The sequence below is a fragment of the Canis lupus genome, chromosome 2 (genome assembly GCF_003254725.2).
Source record: "Canis lupus dingo isolate Sandy chromosome 2, ASM325472v2, whole genome shotgun sequence".
In the NCBI taxonomy this organism is placed as follows: Eukaryota; Metazoa; Chordata; class Mammalia; order Carnivora; family Canidae; genus Canis; species Canis lupus.
Genome location: NC_064244.1, coordinates 20,764,566 through 20,789,700, shown reverse-complemented (window position 1 = coordinate 20,789,700; position 25,135 = coordinate 20,764,566). Strand labels below are relative to the sequence as shown.

The 25,135-nt window shown below is 38.3% G+C and overlaps 1 protein-coding gene across 3 annotated transcripts in view; it reads right to left on the bottom strand.

Annotated features, from left to right (window-relative positions):
* The window catches only part of FRMD4A (FERM domain containing 4A), a 751,487-nt gene that overhangs the window by 622,063 nt on the left and 104,289 nt on the right, over positions 1 to 25,135 (bottom strand). The window lies entirely within an intron of this gene.

Below are 25,135 nucleotides of genomic sequence, written 5' to 3'. Positions count from 1 at the left end.
TGAAGGAGCCTATCTAGCTCAGGGAGGTACAGGAGGCTAATGTGTAGCAAGAGGCACTGCTTAAGACAAAAAAGCAAATTAGCCTTGAAAATCATATCATGCAGCATTTTCCTTGGAAGATGTCAATGGCAAAAAAAAAAAAAAAAAAGAAGAAGAAGAAGAAGGAAAGAAGGAAGCTTGCCCAGTCTTGTTATATAATGAGTGGCTGAAAAGGCTTCTCACAGTCAAAGATTTAAGAAAATTAAACACTTTTTATTTATGAGCACCACCAAGCTTCTATCTTCTTATGGAGCACAATTATTCAACTACACATGGCGATTACTAACACTTTTGATAACAGTTTTCATGTTCTCTTTCAATTTCTTCCTTTACTCACCTGCTGTAATGACTCCAAAAATTCCTTGAAATTAATTGGACAGTGTGAAATGTAAGAACACAAACCAACTTTCTAAATAAGAAACTCAGGGAGGAAATTAATCACCTTTACATGTTCCCATGGACAAGTATAACTATTGTCCCTCTATCATTCATATTTTAAAAGCATTTATTTGATTGTCACAAAGTAAGTGCTCAAAAATATTCACTGAATGAAAGAAAAGATTCCTCTCTTGTTGTTTATCCTGTGGCCCAATGAGGTTGAACCTTTGTTCCATGTTGTCTGATTGGATTCTAATGCCCTTGACCTCAGGAACCTCTGAGAATCTTCTACTATCAGGTGTTTGGAGATTCACAGCATGACCTTAGTCCTCTCCATGTGTCCTTGAAACTGAGCTGTCAGAAAATTCGAGACTTGCTGGTGGGTTTCTCAAAAGAATTTTTGATTATTATAATTTATTATTTGAACATAATAATTTTTTAAATTTTTTTTTATTGGAGTTCTATTTCCCAACATATAGCATATCACCCAGTGTTCATCCCGTCAAGTGTGACCATAAAAATTTAAAGAACATATCCACAGTGTTACCTTAACCTTGAACATAGCTTTCTAAATGTATTCACCTGATAAGTGCTGAGTGCCTACTGTGTGCACTACTCTATGATAAGCTTCATAGAAGATGTAAAACTAAATTATGGCCCTTCCCCTCAAGGAGCTTTTTATCTGACAAATGCAGTAATACCCAACAACTGTCTATGATTCAAGACAGTAAGTGATAAATGCTAGAAAGTAACCTAAAAACAAATAGTTGGGCTGCACAGAGTAGAGAAAGTTTACTTTTGGCTTCAAGAACATGGTGGTTGTTAAGCCGAAACTTGAGGAATATGCAGAATGTCTTTTTTTATGACTTGTGTTTTATAATTCTATATGGACCACGAGCTTGTAAAACACAGAAAGCACAAGGAGAAATTAATATTGTACTCATGCTGCTGGTGGGTGGGCAGGGGACAGTGCCTACAGAGGGCCCAGGAGAACAGTTCCAGGTATGCAAGAGTGCAGGACATGCTCAGGTTGGACAGGCAGGCCTGAGAGACAGATTTTTTTTAAAGATCTTATTGATTTATTCATGAGATACACAGAGGGGGGCAGAGACATAGGCAGAGAGAGAAGCAGGCTCCCTCTGGGAGCCTGATGCAGAACTCCATCCCAGGACCCTGAGATCACACCCTGAGATATTTTATATTGACTACTGGTGTAGAGCCTCAGCACACCTGCCTTGCTTTCTCTATACTTTGCTGAACCTTTGTCCAGATTCTTTAGAAAAAAAAGAGCCTGCAGTAGATCTCATGTGTGAAGACATTACTGGGAGGTGCCATCTCGGGGAGGCAAGAGTGAAGAAGTTGGGAAGGAGGTGCAGGGAAGGGATGAGAGCAGGTACAAGGTGGTGCCTACTAAACTGCTCACAATACAGCTGCTCAGTCATGAGGAAAGGCTTCCAGACAGGCATGGAACTCTATTCCCTGGAACAGTCCATCAGGGGGAGAGAGGGAATTGCTTGCCTGTTCCTATCAGCTGAATCTTGCTGGGCAGATTGACCCCATAGGGCATGAACTCCCTTGCACTTCAGAGTTATGTCATACCAGCTGCTGGCACAACATACAAGAAGAGAAACAGCAGAAAGGCATGACATCTGAAGCCAGAAATGGAAAAGGATGCCACAGACATTGTGGGTCAGTAAGACAGGACCTCAACACTGAGGCTGCTGAGGCTCTGTCCCCAGCGCATGTTATGAAAATTGTCCCAAAGCTCAGTCCACACTCTGGAGAAGTCTGGGACGGCTGGTAGTGCCAGGAGTTGAAATGACAGTGATAGCACTTAGAGTCCCACCAAGAAAACAGCTAAATCCCAGGAGCTAGTCAGTGGGATGGAGGGGAAGGTGGGTAGATGAACTGAGTCTGGAGTCCGGTGCAAGCGTGTATGTTTACAGACATAACTCACAACATCAAAAGTTACAGCCTGTATGAAATATTCCCTCATTTTTCCACTTGGGTATTCATATTTGCTTTGTTTGTACAACTTCTAAGTCGCTGGGTTTTTATAACAGTTATTTACTCTCCTTTATTATCTCCTACTAGAAAGTGAACAACCCGACATCAGAACTAGGTATCATTTGTCTCTGTTCACTCCTGTAGCTCTGAGCATCAAGCTCAAAGAGTAGTGGGTACTCAGTCATATCAAGTTGGGCACTAATGAAGGTGCTAAAATGTTAAGTACAAAGAGAAAGGGGTAAGGACTGGGAGTGCACAAGAAGAACACAAGGAGTTTGTGAGGAAAGGTAACAGGCTGACAGAGAAGGAGGGACCCCAAAATTCCAGTGACAATGGTGGTTCCACAAAGGTGCCTAGAGCTTTTAGTAGAGTTACAGACACTGAAGGCAAAGTGGAGAGGGAGGCAAAGCATGAGAGGCTCTTAACTCTAGGGAACAAGCTGAGGGTCGTTGGAAGAGAGGTTGGCAGAAAGGAAGGCCTAACTGGGTGATGGACATGAAGGAGGGCACATGATGGGATGAGCACTGTGTGTTATATACAACTGATGAATCACTAAATCCTACCCCTGAAACTAATGTTAGTATATGTTAATCAAATTCTATTTAAATAAAAAATATTTTAAAAGAAGTCAAAGTCAAAGGATTATGGAGCAGTTTGTGAGAAAAAGGAGTTAATTAGTAAAAATAGACTCTCACAATAAAAATCAAAAGCAATGAGACAGGAGACCTCTAGTTCTTTTCAGAACCTTATCCAAGAACAATCCAGATCATAAAAAGAGGCATGTGGGACAGCAAGCAATCATTTCCTCCAAGGAACTAAATTCCATCTTTGGCTAGTGTTATCTCCCAAGAAAGACACATTAATTCCTTTCAGTGTAACTTCTCAACTGAAGGATGGTTCAATGTCACAGCTATCAAAAGTCATTACCAAAAAAAAAAAAATTCATTAAAAATTTCTGTATTTAGTGTGAAGCTGTTGTGAAGACACTGATCACTGTATCACTTGTTGTTGCCTCTATGAATTGCCCCATGTGAGAAATTTCTCTCAGAATTCAGTACCAGGAAGATGTCTGTCTCTCCTGAGGTAGCGTGTGTGATGGATGGTGTTATCCTCAGAATGCCTGTTGTGCCATTTTATTCTTGGGAACCAAAATGCCTATTCTGTCATTTACTCTGTGCCCCAGGGCAAGTACTGTAAGGTAGAGGTAAAAATCAAACACACCTTTTCCTTAAGTTGTGCACAGTAGGCACTCAATAACTATTATTCCCTAGAAATCTCCTTCTCATTCTCATAATGAACATAACAGAACTGATCACAGTTGTCACATTTGGCTGCCAGGATACCCACAGCAGACATTATCATAGTTGGCATTATTACTTCCTCGGTTTTTCTCAACCTTGTTTTCCCTTCTAATTCATAATGTATTAGTCTTATTTAGTAGGCCTTTTTGTCAGTGAGCCATCTGAAATTCTTTTTTGGAAAGAGGTAGAACATAAATCATTCTTTAATGTATAAACGGCTCTCAAATAAATTTGGCACACTGTGAAACACTTTGCAGCTACTAAAATGGCAATTATGAAAACTATTTAGAAAATATGGAATCTGTCTGAACTACAGGGTTTATTTGACCATAAAATGATACATATACTTTAATTACAACCATGTAAATATTTGTACTTAAGAAAACATGAAGAAACTTTTGCTTTCAGCCAAGATGGAATAACAGGGACAACATTTATACTAACTGAAAAAAGCAAAAAATGGGCAAAATATATGAACCAATACTTTTCAAGACACTGGACACAGGACAACGATAAGACTTAAAATAACCCAGATTATTGAATTCAGAGTGTTTCCAGGCCACAGAACATAGAGGGAAACCCAGGTGCAGTCAAGTAGATTCCTTAAATTGAAGAGCAGAACCAAGAGGGGAGACCAGGAGGGGTAGAATTCACAGGGCAGGACACCAGAGAGGACAGTGGTGCAGAGAGAGAACCTCAGAGATCTTCCCTTTGAACATTTAGTTGGGTGCTAATCACCACATGCACAAGAAGAAACTATCTGAAGTTGTGGAAAGAACCACCTAAATAATTAAAAAGATAGGTGACTGGTGCTCACACAGAGGCCGGTTTAGTACCTGTTCACACCAGCCAGGCCAGAAGGCCACGCAGATTCATGGTGCATTAGATAGGATGCTCAAAAGGTTCTTGCCTCGGGCATGAGGAATAATTAGCACTAGATCGATCACTCCCCTGAGTCTGCCTAACAAATTTGAAAGCAAGACCTGAAAGAATCAAACTGTTTCCAAATAACTGTGTTCAAAAACAATGTTAACGAATATTTATAGATATATAAAAATATCAGCATTCAACAAGGTAAAATTTATAGTGTCTGGCACCTAATAAAAATTATCACATATGGAAAGAAGCAGGAAAACATGACCACTAAATAGAAGAAAAATCAAGCAAAATCATCCAGAGCTAACAGATTTTAGAATTAGCAGAAAAGAACATTAAAACAGTAATTTTATATACTGTAATTTTATATAGTATGTTCAAAAGTTAAGTAGAGATATGAGAGATATAAAAAAAGAACCAACCTGAACTTCCAGAGATTAAAAATTACAATGTTAAAAGTGAAAAGGAGGGGTGCCTATGTGGCTCAGTTGGTTAAGCATTTGCCTTCCACTCAGGTAATGATCTCAGGGTCTTGGGATCAAACCCCATGTCAGGCTCCCTGTTCAGTGGGAGTCTGCTTCTCCATCTAACTCTGACCCTCCCCCCTTCCCCACACTCCTGCTCTCTCTCCCCCTCTCTGTCAAATTTTTAAAAAATTAATTAAAAAAAAATAAAAAGGAAAGAAACCCCACATTTGTTGGGATTAATGGAGATTAGACACTATATAAGAAAAACTTAGTGAACTTGAAAACATAAAAACTATTCCAGACAAAACACAGAGATTTTAATGTTTTTATAAACAAAAACAAAAGTGTGTGCAGTGGAACAACTTTTAGGGACCTGATGTACAAGAAATTTGTAATTCCTGAAGAAAGAGCCACACTATGTTTGAAGACATAAGGCTGAGATTTCCTCCAAATTACACACTGAAAAAATTCTAAGCATAAGGAAGACTACACCAAGGCACATCATAATCAAATTGCTCAATATCAGTGATAAAGAGAATATTCTGAGAACAACCAGAGGGGAATAAATATATAACACACATTGAGGGGCAGAGATAAGGATGACAACAGATTTCTTGTTGGAACTAACATAAGCAAGAAGACAGTACAGCAACATCCTTTAAAAAAATTTAAAGGAAAAAATTATCATCAATTTAGGATTCCAAATCCAACAAAAATATTTTTCAAAAATAAAAACAAGAGGAAGACTTTTTCAGATATCCAAAGCAAATAGAAGGCAAACAGATTGGAAAGGAAGAAAAACTTCCCACAAAGAAAACTCAGGCCCACAGGGTTTCAGTTGTGAGTTCTAGTAAATATTTAAGGAAGAAATAATACTGAGTCTCCATAAATTCTTTGAGAAAATTGAAGAGGAGGAAATGTTTCAGAACTCATTTTATGAAGCCAGCATAAATATCAAAGAGTATAAGAAAACTATAGATCATTATTCCCATGAATAAAAATGCAGACATTCTAAACAAACTTCTAGAAAATAAAATCCAACAATATATAAAAAGATAACACATCATGACCAACCAGGACTTAGGAATACAAGGTTGGTTTAACATCCTAAAAACAACCAGTGGAATTTACCATATTAACAAATGAAAAAAAGAAAAACCACACAATTAGCTCAATAGACTCACAAAAAGCAATTAACAAAATTCAAGATATATTCCTGATATCCAAAAAATTTCAACAATTAGGAATAGAAGAGAACTTTCTCAACCTAATAAAGAGCATCCACAACAAATTACAGCTATTACCATACTTAATGTAGAAGACTGAATACTTTCCCCCCAAGATCAGGAATAGGGCAAAGATGTCTACTCTTGGGACCACTCTTCAACATTATATGGGACACAGAGCAATAGGACCAAGGGGGAAAAAAAGTCTAGTCAGATCAGAAAAGAAAAAGTAAAATTATTTTTAGTCACAGACAACACGATTTTTCACGTAGAAAATCTGTCGGAATCTACAAAAAAGCTACTAGAATAAGAAAGTTTAGTAAAGTTGAAGGATACAACATCAACATTAAAAAATCTACTGTATTACTCTACGTGCCAACAACAAATAGTAAGTGATTTAAATTAAAAGTACAATTAACAATAGCAACCGACTATATGAAATGCTTAGGGACAAATGTGACAAAGATGTAAAAGATCTGTGCACTGAAAAGGACAAAACATTGCTGACAGTCAGTACAGACTTAAATGGAGAGACAGATTTGGCTCATGGATCAGAAAACTCAGTGTTATTGAGATGTCCATTCTTACCAAAATGATTCAGAGATTGAACAGAATCCCAATCAATATCCCATCTGGTTTTTATTGCAGAAACTGGCAAGCTGATTCTAAATTGATATGGAAATGCAAAGGACATAGAATAGCCAAAACATTTCAAAAAAGAAAAATAGCATTGGAGAACTAATTCTGCCTACCTTAAAGATTTATTAGAAACTTATAGTAGTAAAAACAGTGTAGTATTGACATAATGAAAGGCGAACAGTCCAACAAAGCTAAAAAAAGAATCCAGAAAGAGATCTATACATATATAGACAAGAGATCTTTGACAAAGGTACAAAGGCTATCCACTGGAGAAAAGATAGCCTTTTTAAGAAATGGTGGAATAGGGACACTTGAGTGGTTCAGTGGTTGAACGTCTGTCTGCCTTTGGCTCAGGGCAAGATCCTGGGACTCCAGGATCAAGTCCAACATCAGGCACCCTGCATGGAGCCTGCTTCTCCTTCGGCCTGTGTCTCTGCCTCTCTCTCTCTCTCTATGTGTCTCTCATGAATAAATAAATAAAATATTTTTTAAATGGTGGAATAATAGGATATGCATATGCAAAATAATGAACTTCAATCCATTCCTTGCAACATACACAAAATTTAACTTAAAATATGTCATAGACTTAAAATCTAAAGCTGTAAGATCAGTAGATAAAAACATGGAAGAGAAAATTCTTGTGACTTTGGGTAGAGCAAAAATGTCTTAGATGTGGCACCAAAATCATGGCTAATAAAAGATCAATAAATTGTGCTTCATCATAATTAAGACTTCTGCTATTTGGAAAACACCATTAAAAAACAGAAATGCAACTCATAGAATGATAACAAACATTTGCAAAGCATATGTTTGGTACAGGTATTGGATCGGGAACATATAAAAAGCTTCCTAATATTCAATACTAAGATAACAATGGAACAAAAAGTATACAAAATATTTGAATAAGCACTTCACAGAATATATATGTATGACAAATATGAATATGAAAAGGTGCCTGACATCATCAGTCTTTAGGAAAATGCACATTAGAGGCACCTGGCTGGCTTAGGGGTAAGAACATGTGACTCTTGATCTCGGGGTCATGAGTTCAAGTCCCATGTTGGGTATTGAGATTACTTATATAAACAAAACTTTAAAAAAAGGAAAATGCAAGTTAAAATCATAATGAGACAACGTAACACAGCTATTACGTGGCAACGATTAAAAAAACTGACCATACCAAGTATTAAGCAGCATGTGGTATCTGGTAAGAATGTAAAATATACCCTACTCTGGAAAACAGTTTGGCAGTTTCTTATAAAGTTAAACATATATCTATCTTATGATCCAGCCATCCTAGGAGAAATGAAAACCTATGTTCATACAAAGACTTGTACATGAATGTTAATGGCAGCTTTATTTGTAATAGCCAAAACTTGGAAATTGAAATGTCCATCAGCGGGTGAATGTCTGAACAAACTGGATAGCCATATGATGAAATCCTATTCAGCAATTAAAAATGAAGAAGGCACTGATACATACTACAACATGGATGAACCTCAAGAACATTATGCTAAGTAGAAGAAGCCAGATACAAAAACCACATATTTTTTTATTCCATTTATATACAACATCCAAAAAAGGCAAACCAGTCAAGTCAGAAAGTACATTAGTGATCACCTATAACACAGTGGCTGCAAATGAGCACAAGGGTTTTTCTGAGGGATAAAGTTATTCTAGAACTGGATGGTGGTGATGGTTGCACAATTCTGCAAACTTATTAAAACTAATTGAAGTGTACACTTAAATGGGTAAATCATATTGTATATCAGTTATACCTATAAAATGCTGGTTTGTTTGTTGTTGTTTTTTAAAGAAGGAATGATCTAATGACACAGGCAACAACATGGATGAATCTCAAAATCATTAAATTGAGTCAAAGAGGAAGGAAGAAGGGATTACCATAGGGGATGAAGAGACTTGGGGGATGATGAGTATGCCCATTTTCTTCATCATGGTGGTGGTTTCATGGAAGTATAAATATGTCAAAACTTACCAAACTATGTGCTTTAAATATGTGCAGGTTACGGTATGTCCATTTTATGTCAATAAAGCTGTTTTTTAAGGGACACAGATGGTATGATAATTACCAAAAAAATTAAATTAGAAGGTAGGTTTGCATGATTTTTCCGTTTCAAATTTTTGACTTGTCTTTACATCATATTTTCAATAATTAAAATAATAATGTTTATAGAAATCTTTTATTACCTAAATAAGAAGAAAAGTACAGACTGAGGAGCTAGTAGAGTCAGAAGATGCTGGTGCTTGTTGCTGGTGAAAGCAGAAGAGCTCAGGTGTATCTTAAGGCATGTAAAAAGAAGCCAGACAGATGAAAAGACAAAAAGATACTATAAACACCAAAGGAGTGGAAAGAGAATAGAATCCAGGGAAAGGGTTTATTTCTTCATGTGGAAGAGGGGAGCTTATTCTCATAAGATTAAAAAAAAAAAAAACACATAACAATGCAAAGAAATGTTTAAGAAGCATGGAGAAGCAGAAACAGATATTTTAGTCTGCCAAGGAGGACCTGATGCACCGTCTTTTAAGGGTCTTGATCTCGTAGATGTTCCTCATGTTTCCATCCCTCTCTTCCCTTTCGCCACGTAACAACAAGCCCTGGCAAGTGCTGGCTGCCCCACTCCAGCTCCTCCCCAACGCCAGGCCCCTCTTTCTGAGCAGTCACCAACCATGCATGCACAGGGTTACAGAGGTGATGTGTGCCCCACACAAGTCCTGCGATAGGCCAGGCTTCCCTGGGTGCTTTCTCTCCCCGATGCCATTTCGGAGCCCCAGCCCACAGTCAGGACCCTCTGACCACAGCCCAGACCCAGGCTCAATCACGGGTCTCCCCCTGTTCCTCTGCAGCAGAACAATGGTTAGTGCCCCACCGCTAGCCTCCCCAGAGGGCCGCCCCACTAAGGGTTAGAGATGTCTCTCACTAATAGACCCAGTCTTCTCAGCTATAAACCAGAGCCAGTTGTCTGCTGGAACCTATATCAACCCTAGGGGACCTGAAGACTTCCTCTGCCACATTCTTGCTGAGGTAGCTGGATCCATATGACCAGCTTGTGCCTTAGCCCCCTGCCCAGCATTCCAGTTCCACAAGAGATTCCAATTCTGTCCCCAAACCCTAGTCACATGCCGCCCATGCAACAAAGCAGCCTGGGTCACCTTCCCCAGCCCCACTCATAGCCCATAGCCAGGATTCCTCCACTCCAAGGGCCCACAGATGAAGGTGCTTTCAACCACCCCAGTTCCAAAAGGAAACAAACACTGCCTAAGGAATTCAAAGCATAAGAAATGGGCAAATGAGTATATTTCTTATAACATCCTAACAACTTCAATAAATCTATTAACATATGCAGATGTTTATACTCATTTCTTTTTACACAAATTATATTCTAAATTCCTTCATTACCCTTCTCAATAGCATCTCCTACCTTTAACCATAGGTAGATTTTATCCAATATTTGGATCATGATCAAAAATTTTGGGATCCCTGGGTGGCGCAGCGTTTTGGCGCCTGCCTTTGGGCCCAGGGCGCGATCCTGGAGACCCGGGATCAAATCCCACGTCGGGCTCCCGGTGCATGGAGCCTGCTTCTCCCTCTGCCTGTGTCTCTGCCTCTCTCTGTGTGTGTGTGTGATGACTACCATAAATAAATAAAAATTAAGAAAAAAATTTGTGTTCTGGCTCTTTTTCCCTATAATCTTTTCCTGATAATTTTTTTTCTAATTTCCGATCTCAGATTCACAGTAAACAGCCTTGCATAAAATTACTCAAAATTCTCCTTCATCACTCTCCAATTGTTGACCATTTATTTGGTTTCTAGTTATTGTTCGCTACCATGGGTACACTACTATAGTGCATCTTTGTATAGTTAACATTTATTTTCTTTGAAATTATTTTTGTACAAAAACTTCCTCCATAATGAGATTCCTAAAATTAACCAAAAAAACACGAATGCTCCCTAAAACATTGCCCTATTGAAGAACTGAACTCATTTACACTGTCCTCTCTTTGAGTGAGGCACCTTTTTTTAAGATTTATCTGTATGTCCCCTGATTTGGGCTATTTTTTTTAAGATTTTATTTTTAAAACAATCTCTACACCCAACATAGGACTAGAACTCACAACTCAGAGATGAAGAATTCATGCTCTACTGATTTAGCCAGCCAGGCACCTGATTGGAGCCAATTTAATGTGTGTGTGCACAAATACATACATATATATGTATACACACCCCCACACATGTATATATATATGTCCATTTGAGATTTGGTGCTAATTTTAGAGTTTTGGTGCTGATTTTAGAAATTTTATCAGCTCTTTATATATTCCATATATTACATTTCTATGTTGTATTAGTGTGTTTTTAAAATATCAGTAACTCTAAAGAACATTTAATAACCCACACATGTGATACTTGGACTTCCTGCAAGTACTTAAAATAAAAATATTTTATTTTGCTACTATTTTATTTGTAATTTATTTTAATTGTAAATATATTTGAATTTTATTTAAATGTCTTTGCCCATCTTTTCTTCATAACCTCTCTAACAATCTAAAATGGCTTCCCTCTTCGGTTAAATAAACAAACTATCTTTTTGCGTATGATTTAGTTTTCTACTTTAATTTCTTGAGGTAAATTTGGTTTTTGCCATATTGAAATAAAGTTATTCTAGTAGCGTGTATAAAATAATGTTCTCTGTAATTCTATTATACTCATTTGCCATATATTATATTTTTATATGTACTTAAAATTATTTATGCATGCTCTATTTTATTTCAATGGTTTACATTTCTCCTTCTAATCCAGCATTACACTGGCTCAGTTGTTTTTTTTTTTTTTAACAGTCTGTTTTGGGAGATAATTATTACTCCTTCATTAATGCTTTAATATTATTATCTATCTTTCCCAGTATTTTGTAGAATCAATTATTTTGAATTCTATATAATGCCAATGACATCATTGGTATCTTAATTGGAGTTGTGTTAAAATTGCAAATTAAACTAGAAACAATTGCCACCTCAATTCATTATCCCTATCCAGGAGTAGGACATATTTCTCTAAGAATTCAGGCCTTTTTTCACCATTAAAATTTTGTAGATTTTTTTGATAGGTGTTATATATGCTCACATAAGTTTAATTAACATATAATTCAATTTTGTGGCTATCATAAGTTGGCAGTCTTATATTATTATATTTTTGGCTAGAAAATAAAGGTATTTGAGTATAGGACTGATTTGTATTATTCTATCTTTTGGCCAGCAGTTTTTTCCTCACTGTTCTATTATCTCTATTAGTTTCTGGTTGATTACTTTAGCTCTGGTAGGTATATAATCATAATTTTCTAATCAGGTTCCTTTTAAAGCTCATTTCTTTTTTTGTACTTTATTATGTGGACAAGAAAATATAAACCTCTACAAAATAGTCCCTGTGAAAGCCTCTCCATCCTTCCTGCTGCTCTTAATGAAAGGAAACTCACATCCACACTTGACTGATCAGCAAAATCTGCTGACTCTACTTTCAAGATACTTCCAGAATTCCACCGCTTCCCACCATCTCTGTCTGCTTCACCACCTTGCTTTCAGCCACCATCCTCTCTCACGTGGATTATTGTAATGGCCTCCCAATCACAATCCAAAAGAGCAGCCAGAGTGATTTCTGAGAATTTACATCAGAAATTCTAACACTTCTGCTCAAAACCCTCCAAAGTCCTAACAGTTTCTTACAAGGTTCTATATGGTCTCCCTCCTCCACTCATCTAACCTATTCTCCTTATTAACTTTTTTGCAGTAATAGTAGGCTCTACTATTCCTTAAATATATCAGATATGCTCCTGCCTCCGGATTTTTGCACTTGCTGCTGTGGATGCCTGAAAAGCTCTTCCCTGGGCATTTGCTTGTCTCACTCCTTCACATCCTCCACATGTTTGCTCAAATTTCAGATCATTAAGGAGGCCTCTCCTGACTCCCCTTTAAAAAATACATCCTCCTCCCCTGTGCTCCCTAAATCTTTCCTGCTTCATTTTCCTCCACTGCACTTTTCACCATCTGACATTGTATATGTGTTATTTTTCATCTCTCTACCCATCTCTTTCCCACTCCACCCCCCACCACCACTAAACTAAAAGATTCAGAGTGTGAGGATTTCTCCCTGCTTTGCTCATTACTGTATCCTCAGCATTAGAAAGTAGATGCTCAATAAGTAATTGTACTGAATAAAAGCACACCTGATGTTTTGCATCTACTTGAAGATAAATCACTCTGAATATATCTAAATTCAGTATCATTTTTACCTATAATAAGAGGACCCTTTTATCATATTTTAGAAGAACACTGTATTTTCATAGCTTTGATTAGGAACTGGTGCTGAATTTTATTAAACACTTCATTAGACAGGTGTAACTTTATATAGCATGCCATTCTTCAGGGGGTTAATGCATTTCAGTAAACATTTCTCCTTGAATGATTGAATGAAATTAATCTGTAGGGATATTCCTAAAAATATTGGATATATTGTTCAACTGGGCTTACTGCCTTTTCATGGATACAGGCCAATGGTTTATCCACGAGAGAGCAAAGAAGAGGAAATTCTAATGATTTAGCCAGCATGAAAAATAACCAAGATAAAGTGAAAATGCTTTGCTGACATATTTCAACTTGACTCTTGTGAATAGGTCTCATTTGTTTGTGTACAGAACATTGATTAATGACTGTCTGGGTAAGTTGATGGGAGTTCCAGTTATCAACAACTAGTTTTATGCAGACAATATTTCCGTCATATGACATAGCCCAAGAGTTATAATTTCTTTTAACCTCCTTGATTTTAACCTCCTAACTCTTTTACCAACACCTGGCAGTTTCCTTATTCCCAACTATTTCCTACAAATAGCTCCACAAGTAAGAAGTAGAATGTAGATGCCAATTCCAACATACGTATCTGTGATATTAGCACAGAAAAAGTGTTCAAAGGTTTTTTAAAGATTTTATTTATTTATTTAAGAGAAAGAGAGAGGGAGCACGAGGGGGTAGGGGCAGAGGGACCCCAACACAGGGCTCTATCACAGGACCTTGGGATCATCAAAAGCAGATGCTGAACTGACAGAGCAGTTAAGTTTGGGGATATCTTCAGTTGCCCCAAAGTGTCCAAAGTGTTTTAATGAATAAATTATATTAACTTTTGCCTTCAGTGGTAAAAATCTGGTGTTTACTGTAGAATAAAATATTGTAGAATTCAGAATGCTTAGAAATATTTTTGAGCTATTTTTAAACTTATAAATATTTAAAAGTCAAATGAAATCTTAACCTGGTCAGAAATTCAAATATTTTGTCAATTCTAGGTGATTCTGGTTTATTCTATGTCCATTCAGTCTCTCACTACCCAAAATTAACATTATGGCAATAATTTGTTTCAGGTAAAAGCTGTGTTCCCAGCAGGTGGCACAGAAATAAATTTATCATCCTTCAAATATGCAAGGGAAAATTGCCATTTAAAAGAGTTCTATGCCCAGCACAGGAATCCATCAACAAAACAAAAAGGCAACATATTGAATGGGAAAAGATATTTGCAAATGATGTGTCTGATAAGGGGTTAATATCCAAAAAATATAAAGAACGTATACAAATCAACACCAAAACACCCAAATAATCCAATTAAAAATGGGCAGAAGACCTGAATAGACATCTCTCTGGAGAAGAAATACAGATGGCAACAAGGGACACGAAAAATGTTCAACATCACTCATCAGGGAAATGCAAATCAAAACTACAATCACCTTACACCTGTCAGAATGGCTAAGATAAAAAACACAGGAAGTAAGTGTTGGCAAGAATGTAGAGCAAAAGGAACCCTTCTGCAACGTTGCTGAGAATACAAACTAGTGAAGCCACTGTGGAAAACAGTATGAAGTTTCCTCAAGAAATTAAAGATAAATAAAAATCATATGATCCAGTAATTCCACTATAAGAAAATGAAAATAGAAATATAAAAAGATAAGCACACCCTTATGTTTATTATAGCATTGTTTACAATAGCCAAAATATGGAAGCAATACAAGTGTCCATTGACACACACACACACACACACACACACTGGAATATAACTTAGCCACAAAAATAGAATGAAATCTTGCCATTTGCAACAACATGGATGGACTTAGAAAGTATAATGCTAAGTGAAATAAGTCAGTCAGAGAAACACAAATATCCTATGATTTTACTCATATGTAGAATATCAGAAACTAAACAAACAAACAAGAAAAAAGACAACCCAAAAAACAGACTCTTAGGTACAGAAGACAAACTGTTGATTTCTGGAAGGGAGGTGGGTTAGGGAAATGGATGAAATAGGTGAAGGGGATTAAGAGTACACTTACCTAGATGAGCACTGAGTAATGTATAGAATTGTCAAATCATTATATCAGACACCTGAAATCACTATAACACTTGTGTGTTAATTATACGTACATACATACATGCATACATACTTACATACATAAATAAAACTATCTAACAAACACTACATCAGCCAGGTGATCAAAGCCAATTCAAATGGCACTTTATTTCTCTGGTCTTCCTCTCAAAAACCTATATAACTCAAGTGCACTCATGACAAAAGCACTAGAAAATCCCAAATGAGGGATATTTTATAAAATACTTGACCAGTGCTCCTTAAAATTGTTAAAGCCTTTGAAAACAAGGAAAGTCTTAAAAAAATACTCTCACAGTCAAGAGGAGCCTAAGGAGACATGATAACTAAATGTAATGTGGTACCCTGGATGGGAGCCTAAAACAGAAAAGGGACATTATGTAAAAATGAAGGGACTCTCAAGAAGTATGGACCTTAGTTAAAACTATGCATCAAGGGGGAATCCCTGGGTGGCTCAGTGGTTTAGTACCTGCCTTTGGCCCAGGGCATGATCCTGGAGTCCCAGGATTGAGCCCCACATCAGGCTCCCTGCATGGAGCCTGCTTCTCCCTCTGCCTGTGTCTCTGCCTTTCTCTCTCTCTCTCTCTCTCTCTCTCTCTGTTTCTCATGAATAAATAAATAAAATCTTTAAAAAAATATGTATCAATATTGATTTTGGCAACTCTACTGTACTAATGTAAGGTATTAATAATAGGGGAAGCTGTGTATGAACTAAAAGAGAATTCTCTGTACTATCTTCTCAATTTTTCTGTAAATCTAAAATTGTTCTAAAATTTTAAAGTTTATTTTACTTTCTTTAAAGATTTATTCATTTGAGGGAGAAAGAGTACGTGCATGGGTGCTCATGCTCAGGTGAGTGGGGAGAGGGGCAGAGAGAAAGAATCTTTTAGCAGACTCCCCACTGGGCACGGAACACGAAGGAGCAGGAGTGGGAACAAACCTGATGCAGGGCTCAATCCCAAGACCTATAAGATCATGAGCTGAGCCAAAACCAAGAGTTGGATGCTCAATTAACTGAACTACCCAGGCATTCTGAAATTTACTTTAAAAATTAGAACTATTTTTTGTTTAAGATTTTATTTATTCATGATAGACATAGAGAGAGACAGAGAGACAGAGAGAGAGGCAGAGACACAGGCAGAGGGAGAGGCAGCCTCCATGCCGGGAGCCCAACGCAGTATTCGATCCCAGGACTCCAGGATCACGCCCTGGGCCAAAGGCAGGCGCTGAACTGCTGAGCCACCCAGGGATCCCCCTAAAAATTAGAATTGTGAACATGGCTAAAACTTGGTCAAATACATTGATTATTACTGTGATTTGTTTTCATAACAGATGCTGAAAAAAGTTCCAAAACTATATGTAAAAATTCAAATAAGATATTTTACTGTAAGTGGTGATATCGATTCTGGTATTCTTTTCCTCCTGGATTCTGCGAAGAGATCAAAGTAATTTTTGGCTTGAATTCTCTAGATGATTATCTTAATATTCCATATTGCTTATATTTATAAGGTAGCCAATATTTATAAAAATCCAAACAAATAAGACAGAAACACTGGTTCTGAGTAATGGAATGGTCAATAATGAGCAGATACGGATCACACTTAAAAAAAATAAAATGCTAAATATTTCTTCAAAACTGATGATCCCTTTGTAAAATATATGATCATCAGATTTTTCTCTTTATAAATCTTGATTTTTGTGCAGTATATTTACTTAAAGCAATGCATACTTCTATAAACAACAAACTATACAGTATATCTAGTAGTATCAAACCAAATATCACCCTAGGGAACAGGTATCAGCCAGCCTTATAATAGCCACAAAGGTCATAGAGCTCTGCTCCTAAGTGCCCAACTGCAAACAGGGCAGCAGCCAGAATGACAAATTCCTGCAACTTGACAACAAATGATCAAGCCTTTCCCATGGGAACTAACAGGGTTGAGCCCTATCAGGTCAACAAGCTGAAGAGAAACAATCCACAGCATGAAGTTAGCCCTCACCCTGAGTTAATGTCAAGACAGAAAACTCAAGCAAAGAGCTGGAAGCAAAGAAAATTTTGAATTCATAAATTCAGCATTACTATGAAGTTAAATAGACAAATCCCTAAACTGTGTTTTCCGTGTCTGTATCTTTCAGGGTTGACTTCCAGCATTCCCTCACAGGAAAAGTGAGACCAAACATTCCCTAGCGATGTGTTTTAATGTAAAAGAGAGAGCAAAGGGGTTTGGGAGTGAACCTTGGGAGTTACTTCCAAAGATCTAGCTTCTATGATCACAAGCAAACCACTGCTGACTTGCTCTTTAATATTTACATTTTAAATATTTACTAGTGTAAAAAGATAGCAACATTAGCTTTTCAGAAGAACACACTAAATATGATACTTCTATGAAGGTTCTCAAGAAGAAATTTACTTAAGAATACTGAAAATATCAAGGGGGAAACTAATTAATAAATTCACTGTATGCATTATAGGGCAATTTTCTATTCCAGGATATTTTTAAAAACAAAATTATTCAATGGGGGCACCTGGGTGGTACAGTAGGTTAAGAGTCTGACTCTTGGTTTTGGCTCAGGTCATGATCTTACCGTCCAGGGATCAAGCTCTGCATTGGGCTCCATGCTTACCATGGAGTATGCTTAGAACTCTCCCTATGCCCCTCCACTCCCACTCTCTCTCTCTCTCAAATAAATGATAAATAAGTTCTTAGAAAACCACAAATTATTCAAGTAATATAGAAATCAGAGGGAAATTAACCTAAAAATATAAATAATCCAAGAGAAAAAAGTACAATGTAGCTCTCCTCCTTCTCTCCTAAAGCATCACACAGTCTTAGGAAATAGTTGCCATTAAGTGCTTTACTTCCATGTTTCTCACTTGTTTTTCATCACCTAATTTCTGTCTTAGTAATGATTTTTCCCAGGGTTGCATATGGGCGGGCCCAGTGTTATATGGAATTTAGGTACTGTGTTTTTTACTTGAGAAATAGTCAAACCAGCTGCTGGCAGCCAGCACCTCATTCCTCGCTTGGTTGCTAACCAGAGGAGCCTCAGGCCTTGCACCTGCCCTCAGGCAAGAACAAAAGACAGTTAAGGAGAGAACTGGAAGGCAATGGGGATATCTTCAAGGCCTATTTTTGCTAGAAGAAGAGATTTAAAAGAATAATTAAACAATATCCAATAAACAAACTCCCCCTCTCCCTGTTAGGCTTCCCAGATGGAAACATAAATGCAACCTAATTAGACTCTAAAAGCTGCAGAGAATATTCAACATAAAATAATTAACATCAAATGCCCAAAAGGTCAATATCTAGATGGTAAATATCAGACTCCTCTAGCGAATTATTGTGAAATGGTCTTAATCATGCAGTTAGTTTAAATATTAATGGTCCTATACACCATTTGTTCACATAGAATGAGAGAAAATACATAAATGTTGAGAATTCTACTTTAATTAGTAGAGGTTTGTTCATTTAGTTAGTAGCTGCTGTTGGGGATAGGTGCTAAGTGTGTGAATGGATTTGATTAAGATAAAGATGAATTTTTTATAATATCTATCCACCTCTCTTATTTTCCATCAAAATGACCACATAAGTCTCATTATGTCCCAACGATCTGCTCATTAGGGCCCTATACAGTCATTCCCAGGTTCACACACTTTCTAAAAAAGATTAGTCTTTCTTTTAGAACCTGCAAAGGGATAGCACCGCCAAGACTCCAAAGTCTGTTCCAAAGACTTCATTTACATACTGGGTTGTGCCCCTGCTGCTTCCTGGGAACACCATGGCCCCTCTGCAAGGCGAGAGAGAGAGAAGCGAAGAGCTCTGGGCAAGGGCATGTGCCAGTCAGGTGGTTTACTGGCTCACTGCCCAGGGTAAGTCCCTTGTCATAGCTTTCAATGGGAGGCAGGAGCCAGTACTGCTGAGTCATCAATCCTGGCAGTACTGTGGAAATTTAAATAGCATCCTTTTCCTTGCTGCGGTAGTTAGTGCTGTGCTTCAGATACCTTCTTATTCCCAGAATCCAAATGCAACTCCTTAACCCAAATATAAAAAGAAACAGTGGCCTGAAGGCCCAGAACTACTGATGGCCTAGTAGACTTTGGGCAATGCACTTATAAGAATTGTAATATAACTGATTTTTTCCTTTTTGTTGGTATGGATTCCTATAGTGACAGGGATATTCCAGGGCACATACAGTGGGCAGCAATGAAAGTAGCTGGAGTATCTTCAAGGGGTTGGAACCAACGACCTGAAAGAAAAGCTATCTGTAATGCTGCTAACTTTCCCAGGTTCTTAGGGGGTCAGTGCACTGACATTTTAGAAGAGAGACAAATTTAAGAGGCAGGAGCAGCAAGAAGAAATCCTCATCCTGAATTCACAAAGGTGCTGAAAGGAAGGAATGGGGTCCCTGGAGCAAAAGGGAAGCAGTGAAGCAAGATGCCAACTCAGTAAGTCAGATTGCCTACTGACACATCTACCTCTGCACTCAGACGGCTCACAAAACAGGGGTGTTCCGTAAAAATCCATCTGAGAAGGCCAGCTTTCCAACGTCAGGGAATGTGTTCACAATAAGTTTATATCCCATTTGTGATTTTTGTAAAACCAATCTTAAGCAAAGTCTGCTGAAGAGCACCGTGTCCCCAGTGCTTTGGTGACTCTCTAACCCTTAGATTCCATTCTTTGGCAAGTTCCTCTGCAGGTGCTCAGCATCAGGCAGTCACACTGATCAGCATTAGGACCCCTGAAGGTGTACTTTCCCTAGGAACACCTCACTCCTTCCCTGAGCTCCCTCCTTCACCACCGTGTTTCCATCCTCTTGGAGCACACGTCCTGTTTTCCCATGCATAATTTTTTATTAACATGCCTATGGGGCACACCAAGCTGTATATATTCTGGCAGAACCAAGTCTTCTCCATCTTTATGTTCTCCTACAGTTCCCTGAAAATGTTCAGGCTCAATAATGGTTCGCAAAATTAATAAACACATGAAAAAATGGACTACACATAACTCAAAAGAATCATTTCTAATAGAATTTCAATCTCTGTGACACCTGAGTGTAGTAAAGAAGAACTTCTTGTACCTAGACTTCTTTTCCTGGGGGCCTCATGAACTTCTGCAGACATGCATAAATTTATAAGCATCCTTTGAAATATACTTGAGGGACATGAACCACAAAGAAACTGAAATTGCTCTTTGCTTCCTGGCACATAAAACATAAACATGACTAATTTTCTCTCTCTTTTACATTGAAAGTTGACATTTTATGATTCAAAACCATAAATCACAATACACTATTCTTTGTCTTCTCCCAATACAAACTCAAATTTTCAGCAATTCAGGAAATTTCTTGATTTTCCAGACTACCAGAATTATTACTAATTCCTTATGACAATAAGCTTTTTTTATTTTATTTTTTTAATAATAAATTTATTTTTTATTGGTGTTCAATTTGCCAACATACAGAATAACACCCAGTGCTCATCCCGTCAAGTGCCCTCTTCAGTGCCCGTCACCCATTCACCCTCACCCCCCGCCCTCCTCCCCTTCCACTACCCCTAGTTCGTTTCCCAGAGTTAGGAGTCTTTATGTTCTGTCTCCCTTTCTGATATTTCCTACCCACTTCTTCTCCATTCCCTTAATGTCCACAATAGCCAAACTGTGGAAGGAGACTCGGTGTCCATCGAAAGATGAATGGATAAAGAAGATGTGGTTTATGTATACAATGGAATATTACTCAGCCATTAGAAATGACAAATACCCACCATTTGCTTCAACGTGGATGGAACTGGAGGGTATTATGCTGAGTGAGATAAGTCAATCGGAGAAGGACAAACATTATATGTTCTCATTCATTTGGACAATAAGCTTTTTTTAGATCAACTTTGCTTACCTTTGGCCTTGCACCCTTTTATACTCTCATTATTCTTGTGTCAATATAGAGTCTTAATTTGTTACCATTAAGTTATTATAGATAGTGGTTTCATTTCCTTTTCTTCAAAAAACAAATTAAGGAAAATTATTCCTGTTTGTCTAAACTTTAATAAATGCAAACTGGCACATTCAATGCAAGGAAAAGTTTTGTCTTCCATTCGCTTCTTCTTCTTACATATAAATGGGTTCTTGTTCAAAATTAAGTTTTAATAATGAACATATTCTCTGTTTATGTAAACACAGAGATAACAAAGAGATTGATAGATAATAGACAAATACACAAATGGAAGAAAGGGTGAACATGTATTTGAATTTATATTCTATATTCGTATTACGTAAAGACAAAATTCCCATTAAGCTTGGAAATGTTCTTATAAGTGGGGAGATATGACATAGGCATGAAAAACAATGGAAGAACAATAAGTTTACCAAAGAGAGATCACCTAGCCAGAAAGAGATGCTTACATAAAGGGTTCGGAAGCAACTATAATGAGCTCTGTAGCCAGATAAATGAATGATGACAAACAGGCACTATGAGGGGAGTCAGAGAAAAACAGCGAGTTTCCATCTTTTCATGCTGACTAAAATCATTAAAGTACAGTGCTAGTGAGTTAGTAGGAATTCATTTATTGTAGATATTATTTCATTCATTTTTCTAGCAATTTCAAGAGAAATACTGTTTATATACAATAGTATGTATTCAATTACGAATATAGTTCATTTGCACACAGAGAAACCCCTTATAGTTTAGTAGTAAGTTATATTCATGATAATTAAATATGGAGAGGCAAGGAGGGAAGGAGAAAGAAAGAGAGAGAGAGGAGATCCCATAGACACATACTATAGGTTTAGATATATTCTGTTAAAAGATATTGAAAGAAATATTACAGGATAAACAGAGAAATTAACTATTTTTTGTACTGTTTTAGTTTTGTACTGAAGTTTTCCCACAATAGAATGGTGAATTTTTCCACCACAATTCCCCCATCAAAGAAGACAGTCCAAGGTGTTTGAACCCTAGGAATCAAGACTCATCCTGCTTACAAGGAGTTAACAGACTTAGTTTTTTTAAATGTAGGCAAAGAAAAGAGAGCTCTGAGGACTGGAAGAGAAGGAGCTGGCCCAGCCCAATCTCAATTTCCCAGGAAAGGAAGGAGGGAAAGAGGAAGCGCAAAAGGATAGCACTCTGCATAAGTGTGGAAATATGCCCTCTGTTCCCAGGCAGCTCCCTGGAGGCAGGATGGCAGGGAGGCTGGACACTAAAGCCGCAGCGTTACCAGCTGCAGTAAGGTCCTCCATGACTAAGCCTGCAATTGGGGAAAGACCTCTGTGAGGAGCTCCCTGCAGCTCTCCCAGTGCAGCTGGCTGGAGACAAGGGCAGCAAAGGCACCATGTAGCAGATGTAGCATGGCAACAATGGTGTAGCTATCAGTGTGCTTTGATTGTAAGCAACAAAAGCAACACAGGTGATTAAAAAAGAATAAAGGGTAGCTCACACAATTAAAGGGAAAAGTGAAAAACTAGGTCTCTAAAAGGATAGAAATCAAGGCAATTCAAGATATCTAGATAACCAGCAATGTCCATTCTCCATGGGACTACTACTGGGATGTTTTCATTCCACCTATTTTCTGTTCAGATGTTGAGTACTTGGCTCTAATTTAAACTCCCAGAAAATTGAGTGTACTTGGCTTAGTGGTTCCATGCCTCCCCTTTGGCCAAGGAAAAGCAGACTGGTTAGTTGACAAACCCACCATGCAGTATACAACTGATGGGGAGTCATTTCCCAAATAAACATGATAGGTTGTTTGCTAAAAGAAAGGAGCATGCTGGAAAAACTACAGGTGTCCACAATGGCTATGACCCTATGAGCCAAGGAAAAAGCCTCTTCCACTTGTTGCCATAGCTATGTAGAGCCAGGATTTTTATATGACCCAGTGTCATACAGAGGAGCCTCCTAATGATTGATGTTTGCTTTGTGATCTGCTGAAATAATGGCATATTGAGCCAGTTTTATCTCTATTTAGAAAAATAGAGCAATGAGACAACTCTTGGGCCCAAACATAGTAGGGTAAATTCATTCCTCCTACAGCTGCTGGTGATCTGTTCTCCACATTCACTTTATACCCTTGATACCCCAGGAGGTTAACCTATGTAGGCTGCATATGGCTTCCCTTGCACTCTGGTTTCTGGCTGGGTTGGGTCAATGAAGGGTAAGAGGTTACAGGAAAGGAGGAATATGAGGCGAGGGTATTTTTCACCAATCCCTCCCTCCTAGGTGGTCAGGGAGTGGCTGCATTCCTGAACTGAAGGTCACAACTCTGGACTGATCTCTGGTCATGCAGTCTCCTTCTTACAACAACCAGGGTCTCAGAATGGTGCCTTCTCCTTATCCCTTTGGAGGCCCAAATAGCTCCAACTCCCCAAAGGATACTTCGCCATCCCTTGTTCCTACCCCTTCACCATCACCACCCCCAACTTTATAAAAAGTCCATTTAACAAACCCTCTGCAATTATACCATTGGACTATTCCATCTGTTTCCTGCAGGACCCTGATCGATATACGTCGTAAAAACAAATTCAAGTGAAGGGATCAGGAAAGCAAGTGTGACTTGTCAGGAAAGCCAGTGTGATTCAGTCAGTTACACCCTGTTGTCAAATGCAAGTGCCAGGGCCTCCTTTTCCCAAGATGAAATACGATCTGAGCAGCTGCAACAGCAAATTTATATCTAGCAGAGAGCTTAGAAAAGGTAAGAGTGAAGCTTTCTGTGCAGTTTGTTCTTACAAGAGCAGGGGGCCAAAAGTCACAATAGCCCCTGAAAACCCACCTCTATACCGCACACAAATGCAGGGTCAGCCCATCTGCCATTGGCCCCCTTAAAGAGAAGGTGAAAGACGGCAGCTGGGTTTGGGCACAACCACAAGCTCATACTCCTCCCTCGCCAGACCACATAAATGCCATTGCCAGAGACCATCCCTAACACCATTGGTTGCTGTGGCTGTGCTAGGGTGATGTGAAAGGTGCATGCCCCAGTCACCATAGTGGGAGACAGTGGCCAGACCACACACATTACATATGTGTGAGTGTGTACCAGTGCCAACTAGCAGCATGTGTTGTTGATCCTACTTCGTAAGCGCCCAACAGTCAGCTGCACCAGAGGAGAGAAAAACGCATTGCTGATCAGAGGTAGATCTGGAGGCAGAATGCCATGTGGTGCTATTGTTAGAATTGCAGCCAGTCCCAAGAATAGAACTGGGAGAACAAAAGTGAGAGCAAAGGGAAGCAGGCCCTGGATGTTCCAAGAGTTACCTTCTGCCTCTAATATGTTGAGAAGACAGACAAAGCAATGGTCTGGTAGTTTCTCCTATGGATTGGAAAATAGCTAATAAAATTTATTAGAGCTTTTGAAACCAGAATGCTAATGCCATCTTCACAAATGGCAGGAAAGGGTTAAGGAGTCAAAACCCAAGACTAGCAGAGGGCAAGGAGTAAGAGATAGGTGATATTTAATAATACAGCAAAAGAAGAAACTACACACAAATTCTGAGATGAAGAAGTCTCTCTAAATTGACCTGGAAGGTTTTCTCTTCCTGACCCCAGCCATAGCAGTGGAGAAATGTCCTCTTACCTTTAATAGATGCCTCAAGCTGGCTCACTCAACATTCATTCCTGCTTCTATTGTGGGCCTTCCCGCACTGCAGACTCAAATGTCAAAAACTGCACTTCTCAGACTCTCCTGCATCCAGGTAAAGGAGGTTTGGACCTCAAAATATTTTTCTGGGGCACATAATGTAACCCACATCAGTCCTTTTTCCTTTGGAAGAGAGGATTGCAGCTCAC